At 46.5% G+C, this 8,979-nt stretch overlaps 1 long non-coding RNA gene across 1 annotated transcript; it reads right to left on the bottom strand.

The window, feature by feature from the left end:
• Window positions 1-281: 281 nt before the first annotated feature.
• On the bottom strand, window positions 282-8,656 carry LOC115401711 (uncharacterized). Its single transcript, XR_003932997.1, has 3 exons — window positions 8,641-8,656; window positions 4,155-4,161; window positions 282-368 (listed from the first exon to the last, which is right to left on the bottom strand). It is a non-coding gene; the product is annotated as an uncharacterized LOC115401711 (long non-coding RNA).
• Window positions 8,657-8,979: the final 323 nt, after the last annotated feature.

Genomic DNA, 8,979 nt, shown 5'->3' with positions numbered 1-8,979 from the left:
AGCTGCATCCGTCCATCACCAGTTCACTTCTTCACCCTCTGCTGTGCTCACCACCTCGAAGTTCAGTCCGATATGGAAGCAGCCTGTGTCCTGGGCTGAATGGAGCCAGTTGACCTTCTCCCAGTCTGAATGACCAGACCGAGCTGCTGTTTCACTCTCAGTTAGAGGCCGAGGTCCTGGACTGAGTGAGGATGAAACTAAATATTCATGCAGCTCATCTTGAAGTGCTGCACTGACTGAGATCTCACTGCTGTTTTTATGGCTTCAGGAGGTGTTTTTTTTTTTTTTTTTAATTTAATTTTAGTTATTTGAAGGACAATGTGCAGTTACATTAAAAAGATGGCTGCACCAGATTTAGCACAAAGCTACTTTCTGCAGATGGAATCCAGATTCAACACAGATATGCTTTTAGAATTAACCTTTGTCCCAGCAAGCGAGCAAACGTTCCTGAAACGCTTGGTGTCAGGTTTAGCTGGAGGCTGTCTTCCAAAGTAACTGGTTCCAAGAGAGCTGATCATCTTTTATACCTGCTGAGTTGTAGTCCTGGTCCAGAGCAAACCCCACAGGTAACCCTAGTCGTAGCCAAGAGCCTCCTCTCTGATCTGCGATCCTGTTTCCCGGCTCAGTCTGGACTGGTGGAGCCTCCACCTCTCAGCCTCCAGGACCCGGTATGGACTGGTCACCGGGATCCAACAGTCGTCTCCTCCACCAGAGGGACAAATTGTCGACTCGCACCTCTACAGCCGAGATTTGAAACGACTGCCTATCTTATTCAGCGTCCATGCATTTTGAAACAAACGGAATAAAACATTAATTTGGAATATTTCGGTTATAGCCTCAGTAAAATGAAACATCTCCCACTGTTACCTGTAAAACCAGTGTTTGATGAACTCCAGGGGCTCCAGAGTCCAGAGTCCAGGGACCAGGCTGCTAACGTCTCCGATCAGAAACACTCTGCTCTGCTCCAGGGTTTAATAGAGCTTTACAGCTCAGGATCATGTTTCTGTGACAAACTACTGGCTTCATGTCAGGCTAGTGGTCTTAATCTTATGGCTGATCAGTGAAAGCTCTTTTGTTTTCAAAGATATAAACAGGACTAATTGGTCCAGGACACTTTTAGACTCAACATCTCATCAGGTTGGTTTTTATTTCTGTAAACTGAGCGTGTTGTGGTTTCCATGCTGGTGGTGTTGGTGTTTGTGTTTGTGTTTGTGTTTGTGTTTGTGTGCATTAATGTCGGCGCTATAGCAGACGTTGTGTTTGGCTTTCCCGGGGCAGAATGGAGTTCTTCTCCATTAACCCAGTCAGTCTGCGCCGACTCCCGCCGCGCTCACGGTTTCAACTGGAAATGAACATTCCTAAAAATACCCAGTGTCAGCTGTCAAGGAAACGGTGCAAAACACACACAGGGAGAATATTTCCACCAGTTAAAAGTCCTGCAGCTCGTAAGAAGACAGACACCAGGAAACACAGAGGAAGAGTCGCTAAGGCAGCGTTAAACCATGAAAACCAGTGAAAGTGGTGACGTTTCAGTGCATTTAGGTCTTTGGTTTACACCTGAACGAGCCACAAGTCACTGAAAACGATAACGTGAAAACTCCGGTCATATATTAGCTCGTAGAGGGAGGTTAACATCATCATCATCATCATCATCATCATCATCATCATCATCATCATGTTCTGGGTGTTTCCTCTGGCTTTATGCTTCTCGTTACACTGCCCCCTACAGGTCTGGCAGCTCATAGCAGCTCCAGTGAGACGTGGGTTTGTCTAAATGACATTTAGAGGAGGAAAATGAAGAAAACAGATGATATAACTGCAATTTAATTCAAACAGAACTCTTCACTTCAGTAGCTTCACTTCCTTTTTTAAGAGACTAAATCAGCATTAAAGGAAGTGGATTTGAACGCAGTTCAGAATCTAATCTTCTGGTTTCATCCTCTGCTCTAAACCCCTTCCGTCCTCCTGATCATGTGATTCATGTCTCATATTCTGCAGCACATCAGTGAAGAACTTTATTTGTCTTCTATAAACAGAAATGTGGCGTTCAGAATATACTGCAAGATTTTTTGGGGTTCATCCCGGTAAAGGTTTGCTCCCAACATTTTGATCCAGAGAATCACTGTTTTATATCCTGTTTACAGGAAAATGATGTGAAACAGACTCGTGCTCATTTCCATATGTTTACCGCAGAGTGGAGAACTGAGTGCTGAGTCCTGATCAGCAGAAAAGCAGAGGAGCTGGGAGCGTGCAGGTCAATTCTATTGATAACAGGAGCTATTTCTATACAGGACACCCAACAGGTCCACATGAGCCAGCGAGAGCAGACGGTGGAAAGAAAGAACCTTCAACTGGAAGAAACTCAGAGGACAGCTTCTGCAGAGCCGAGGGGGACAGACGTGTCACTGACCTGAAATACTGAGCACTGAGTGAGAAGACAGTCCAGTCCAAAGCTAGAACAAGTCAAGACCTTTATTCGTCACAATTATACAAATAACCTGCAGTCAGACGTTCTCAGTTCTCAGTGAGTTTAATGACAAATACATAAACTGCACGTCTGTAGAAACTCAGAATGTTAAGCAGTGCATGTTCAAGGTGAAATTAGACGGTGTGCTGTTTCATGTTCAGCGGCGGACAGCCTGAGGGAAGAAGCTGCTCTTCATCCTCCTCATCCTCCCTGTGTTTCCCTTCAGGCAGCGGTCAGGCCGCCCTGTGGCTGCTTCCTGGTTCCTAACCCGACCTGCACCACCTGCAGGTAGGGTGGGGGTGCTGACGGTGCGCCCCGCCGCTCCACCTGGAAAGAACTGAGGCGTGGATGAATGTTTCTCTCTGAGTCTAAACGCTCCTGATTGTAGAGACAGAAGTTCTGCAGACTGGCTGAAGTTTCAGTCCAAAGTAACTGATGGGAGACGTTTTCACACATTAATCACCTCAAAGACAATGAAGAGTTAAGGCTTTAAGGCTATGGTCTGACTTTTGAGATACAACAAAAGAAAATATAATAAAATCTGCAATTGAGGTGTGTTGGGAGACAGCAGGGACAAACCTGAAGGTTTCCTGTTTGCACCACGTTGTGGTTTCTACATGAAGCCCAAACAGCCAGTCTGATCTGAGACAAACCGCCGATTCTCAAGATTCATGAAGATCTAATATTTTTTTTTGCATATTAGCAACTAAAGCTAAGCTGGACTCTCGGTCCTCGGCCATCAGAGATGTTGTCCTGAGAGTCTGCAGCTCCACAGGAAGCTCCGGTAAAGATAATGACTCTCGGAGCTCCTGTCTGGATGAAGGAAGGGTCTGAACAGAAGAGCAGTGTGGCTCACCCACAAACCCCTGCTCCTCCGAGAGGCTTTGAGGGAAGAAGAGAAACACGGAGCTACTCTCACCGACTCTCCAGCCTTGTTAACAATCCAGGAAGGGTTTAGTGGATCCAGTCAGTAAATCCCTGTGTGGCAGGTGAAAGCTTCGGACGGGGCTGGCGGCGCCCAGCAGGATCAGGTTCTGTTTTAAGATGCAGTCCTGCTCAAACCACGGAGACACGAGCTGTTTGTCACCATCAGGCTGCTTTCAGACGATCCCGTTTGCTCAAATATTTTAATGCGTTGAGTAGAACAGAGACTTCAGCGGTTCCTAATGAACTCAGGGGACAAAAGAAATTCTTTAAAACAGCTTCATTTTTCCCTGGAGCCTCTGGAATGACAGCATTGGAGGCCGTGAGCCTCCATCCTCACCAACATGTGATAACAGAAGCCTTTATTCGAAGAAGAAAAAAAACACCTCTGTGAATCTATTGAAATGGGACCTTTAATCTCAGCTCATGACTGACAGGTAAGCTGGCATTTTAGTGTTTTATTTGCTTTAATTACTCCCATAAATAAAGGCCATGGGAGCCTCCTTTCTCATGAAAAGCTATGGTTTTGAACAAGCTTGGTTGTACTCCAGATCCAGTCCTTTAAGGGACCAGATGAGAAGAAGCCGTCAGCCGAGGAACTTCTTCTGGAAATCATTCTGGACTGTTGCTGCAATGTGAAGTGAAACTTTGATAGTCTGCTAATCTTAATCTGAAAAAAAACTGGACTCAAACCTTTACTAAAGATGATGAAGCAATGTCCGGTGGTCCCTGAACAGCAGTCCCATCTGCAGCCCGGTCTTACATTTTCACTGCTGATCAGCCAGAAGTGAAAATAAGACGGGACAGTCCCCGAGAATTGAAGTTCCACTTGACTTCATTATACTTCTCTTTTAACACAGAGCTTTAATGGGAAAGTTCAGAGATGATCAACCTTTCAGATCGTCTTGTTTTGGTTTTTTGACCTGGTCTGATTGATCAGATCTGGTTTCTGAACATGCTGGAGGAGTTGAGACTAACGGCTCAGGTTGTAATTCCCACTGAACTGATGGTTGCAGTTACATTTAACTCCTGTTTGATGGTTTGTCGACAGATTGTTGGGGTTTTAATGATCTGTCGGTCAGTGGTTGATAGTCAGGCCTCCATCCACCCATCAGCTCCTGACCAGAGGCTGAAAGTAAAGCTGCTCAGCCAGCATCACCCAGCAGCTCACCGGTAGCAGCTGGCAGCTGCTTTGGAGGAGAATAGACCGTTGCACTGTGAGCATGCACGCATGTGTTTTCATTTCCACGTTGCTCTTTCAACAAAATTTCCAACAAGGTGCAGTGGCTGTGTAGAAATAGAACTATAGAGAATTTAAGCCAGTAAGTTTATAGAGATGTTCCTAAACAAGCCAAAGTCAGACCTCGTCCCTGTTTACCCCGATGTTTCTTTCCCTGAGCCATTTGTTAAAGGAGGTCTTCGGAGGTGTGGTCAGTGAGGGTCGTTCAGACTGGCTTCTCGCCAAGTGGAGAACAGAGCAGCGAACAGGAACCGTCTGCTGCTCAGATCAGAACAGAACGACTCGTCCTCCCCCGAAGGAAACCCTGCAGGCTGCAGGCTCATGGCCGCTCTCAGTCTGGGTTTGTGTGACTGTCGTCCCACAACTCTTATTCATCAGCACCACTGTTACTCTGATACTAGAATTTCAAGTGAATATAAAAATCATGAACATATTTTCATTGAATGGTAAAATGTGGCCTGTTCTGATTTGTTTTTACTTTGATAAATAGAGACACGGTGGTGTTCTGTCAAGGTGGAGGTTAAATTATGAAGACTAGCTGTCCTGTGTGTCCAGATATCTGAATCTAAAAGGTTAGTGCGGGCGCCATCAGAACTCGGTCACTTCCTCACCACTAATGACCCGGAGCGGCGCCGTCCACTTGATTCCCGTTAACAGGCCAGAGAATGAAAGAGCCGCTCTGCACAACAGCAGGGTGTCGTGCAGAGCGGCTCCAGTCTAATTACTGCAGATAAAACAGACACGGACGCCGCTGAAGGGACCGCCCACAACATGCGGCTCCAATCAAAGGAATCCCAGCAGCCCCGGCGGTCTGATCCGTCACGCTGGAGGATGGAACGTTCACAGCTCTGCTCTGTCGCCTCCTGCTTGACGTTAAAGTTTACCGTTTTCCCAAACACACCTTCTTCCTGAGCTGTTGCTCGTGCCTTGGGGTTTTAGATATTTCATACAGGCTACCGGTGGAAGGGGTTTTCAGTAAATGAGTTCAGTCTCTCAGCATCCAGTCAAAACCTGATGAGCAGAGAGAATTTCAGGAAAACTGGGAGACGGAATATTTTGTTGAGTACAGGGAAACTCGGTGCAGCAGAAACACGACATCAGACGTCATTAGTCCACTGAACTCGCTGAGGAGTCGGTAAAACAGATCAGAACCGCGCCGTCAGTCTTTAAACCTGTCAATTGAAGCAGCAAGAGTTTTTCCAAAAAACAAAAAAGAGAGAGGTGCAGCAGTGGAACAAGCTAGAGACGATCGCCAAGACAGGAAAACCTTCAAAGACAAGTTTGTCAGAAAGTGCATAGTGTGTTTATCAACATCGGCATTTCAGCGAACACAGAGGCAGAGATCATTCTGACCCATGTGATCAAACTTTATTGTCAAATCAAACTTTATTTGTTGAACACTTGATCAGCTGAGTGAGACTGGATGAGACCACAGACACCACTGACGCCGCGCTCTGGTCATGTGACCAGACCGTCAGGAGTGACTCCTCCAGAGGGGCGAGGCTCCTCTGGACGCCACTTCTCCACGGATTGACTACAGACAGAGCTCCGTCGCCGTAACATCCATCAGCGAAAACCCAAAGTCTGACAGACTGATGTCTGTTGTAGTGAAATGGATCAATCGCATCAGATCGCTGCCTCAGAGCATCCGGACTGTTCCGTTTTGGAAAGGACACTGAGTGTTTGAGGCTGCTTCCCCGAGGCTCCTTGGCTCAGCAGGGGAAACATCCTGAAGAGGCTCTTTGAGCTGAGAGCTGAAGGCTTCACGGGGACAGCAGGGACGGCCGGTCCTGTGCTCAGAGATCCCAAACGGCTCTCACACTGAGCTTTTCTTGTTGACTCCATGCAGCTGAATGTATTGAAGAAGAAGCTACGAGGTCAGTGCTGCCTGAGGCAACCTGAGACAGTCTCCACTAAACCTGTGTGAAGGAAAACCCTGCAGCGTCAGCCGAGTCTGGATGGCAGCTCTCCACTCAGTGGTCAGGAGCTGCAGGAGGGTCTGATCACTGCTTCACGGACTTCAAGACACACAGAGTGAGGAATTCTGGACTGAAAGCCACGCTGAGGTTGGAGAGTGGAAAAGCAGACAAACCCTCCTTCCCTGAGCTTTACACAACGTTCAAACAGACCCGTTTGGCTCCTCTCCACCTTGAATTTTAATCGGACACAATACACAAGACTTGACACAGCCGAGCCGGATCCAGACTCTCTCCAGACCTCCAGCCGCCTCCAGGCTGCTTCAGTTTGAGACTTAAAGAAGAAAATGTTTTCTCAGTAACTTCTGTTTTCAACCAATTCAATAAAAAAAATGATAATGAATCCATGATATCAAATGAAACCACCTCAATATGCCCATCTGATCAGATAGATAGATAGATAGATAGATAGATAGATAGATAGATAGATAGATAGATAGATAGATAGATAGATAGATAGATAGATAGATCGAGCTCTTGACTGTCAGTAGAGATTCAGTAGATCTCTGCTGCCCCTCAGTGACCAAACATGAGTACTACACCCCAACAGGGACAATGGACTGTTTGAAACAGTTTGCATTAAAAATAAACTAAAATCCTCAGCACTGGAACAGAGGTTTGAAAGTCATTGTAGTTGCGTTGCATGTGTGAAATGTTGCTGATATCCTGGGAGGGGCTGGGGAGGGGGAGGTGGTGGGGGTCGGGGGCTTTTATCAAGTGAGGCCAGAGGCCCGTTCCTCTGTAATCTGCTGGGGGGGGGGGGAGGTACTGTGGGTGTGTGTTGAGTGTTTCTGACAGCTCAGGGACTCGGTGCGGTCCGGCCATGCGCTCTGTGCTCTGAGCCCGGCTGAATCAAGACCTGGGTCCGTTAAAGAGCTGTTCTTCTCAGACAGGGTGAGTTATCCTGACAGAAGAAGCTGCTGCCATCAGGAGACACTGTTTCCTGTGTGAAGGGTGTGTTTGAGGAAGTCTCACACACAATAAAACACAATAAAGCTCCTCGTATCTACTTTCATAATGACACCTATAAGGTGACTGTTAGATTGTAGCTGATACGAGTCGGATGACCTTCACCTTCACACACAGTCAGAGGAGCCAGGGGCTTGTTTCCATCTGGTTCTCACTGGAGACAGTGAAGGCCGCGTTCAGGACGACCCTGAGCAGATCGTCTTCTTCATGCTCACAGCTGATTGACCTGGCATGTAATGGAATGTGGAGTTTCCAGAGTGGATCAGCCTGAAAAGTCAAAGACTGCGACCTCCGTCCACATCCTGTGTTTGGCTGATCTCTCTGGTTTTCCTCTGAATTCGGACTTTGATCAAACCACAGTTCAGCTGAATCGGGTTCGTCCAGCAGCAGACTGAAGGAATCGGCCGGTCCAGAGCCGGGCCTCCTGGTCTTAAAGGGACATGATGGAGCATGTGGCGGCAGTGTCGATCCCCTTCATCACCCGCTGATCTTTTACTCTTTTGTTTTGTTTTGTTTTGTTTTGTTTTGTTTTGTTTTGTTCTTCTTCGTCTCATTTGGACCAGGTTCTGACATGTTAATGGTAAAAACCAGCTGATCATGTACCACATGCAAACTGATCAAACCTGCTGACTATTATTGATTTTGTAAAAGTGTCTTTATTTCAGTAGAGATGATTGTTTCAGTGTTTTATCTGCTCTGTCTATCTGAGCTCTGGTGCTCATGAAAGATCCCGGGTTGTTCAATCAATGATATATTTACACAAAACAGCCCCTCCGCCCGGCCGGTCAGCTGACGCCGTGCACCACTGGCTGGTCAAATAAACACGAGACTGAAAAACAAGACTGAAAGGAGTGGAGGCTGGACGGGAGACGCTGACGAGAGGAGTTTTGGATAAGAAACCTTTAAGCGGAGTGATTAGTGAGGAATCAGAAGCACTGAGTCAGGGTTCAATAAAAGCCTTCAGAGCCGCAGGTGGAGCTGGAGAGAGATAACAGAGGTTACACCGAGTCAGCGCTGCCTTCTTTCTCTTTCATTTTGAAATCTGTTCCATGAAACAGTTACACTCTGTAGTCATTACAACTCTATCATTACAATCATATCATCATCAGAGAAGTGAATCTCGTCCTTATTAAAGCATTTCAGTCCCTTGGTATTCTTCAACTTCATTTTGAGAGTGAATTCAACTTCTGAGGATTTAATAAACACTTTACATGTGTGACCGGTGTAGATCTGTCTCTGCGTTGTTGTTGTAGTGACGAATCAGGCGTTTATCTTTTTGGAGGCAGTCTCCATTTATTTCTGACACACAGTAGAAACAAAAAAAAATCCACCAGTCAGCAGTCGCCACAATACGTGCCCCTAAACAGATCAATTGATGACAAAATTAATATCTCATATTAAGT

This window comes from Salarias fasciatus, chromosome 15 (genome assembly GCF_902148845.1).
Source record: "Salarias fasciatus chromosome 15, fSalaFa1.1, whole genome shotgun sequence".
NCBI lineage: Eukaryota > Metazoa > Chordata > Actinopteri > Blenniiformes > Blenniidae > Salarias > Salarias fasciatus.
Note: the sequence above shows the minus strand (reverse complement) of the source record. Positions and strands in the feature narration are given on the sequence as shown.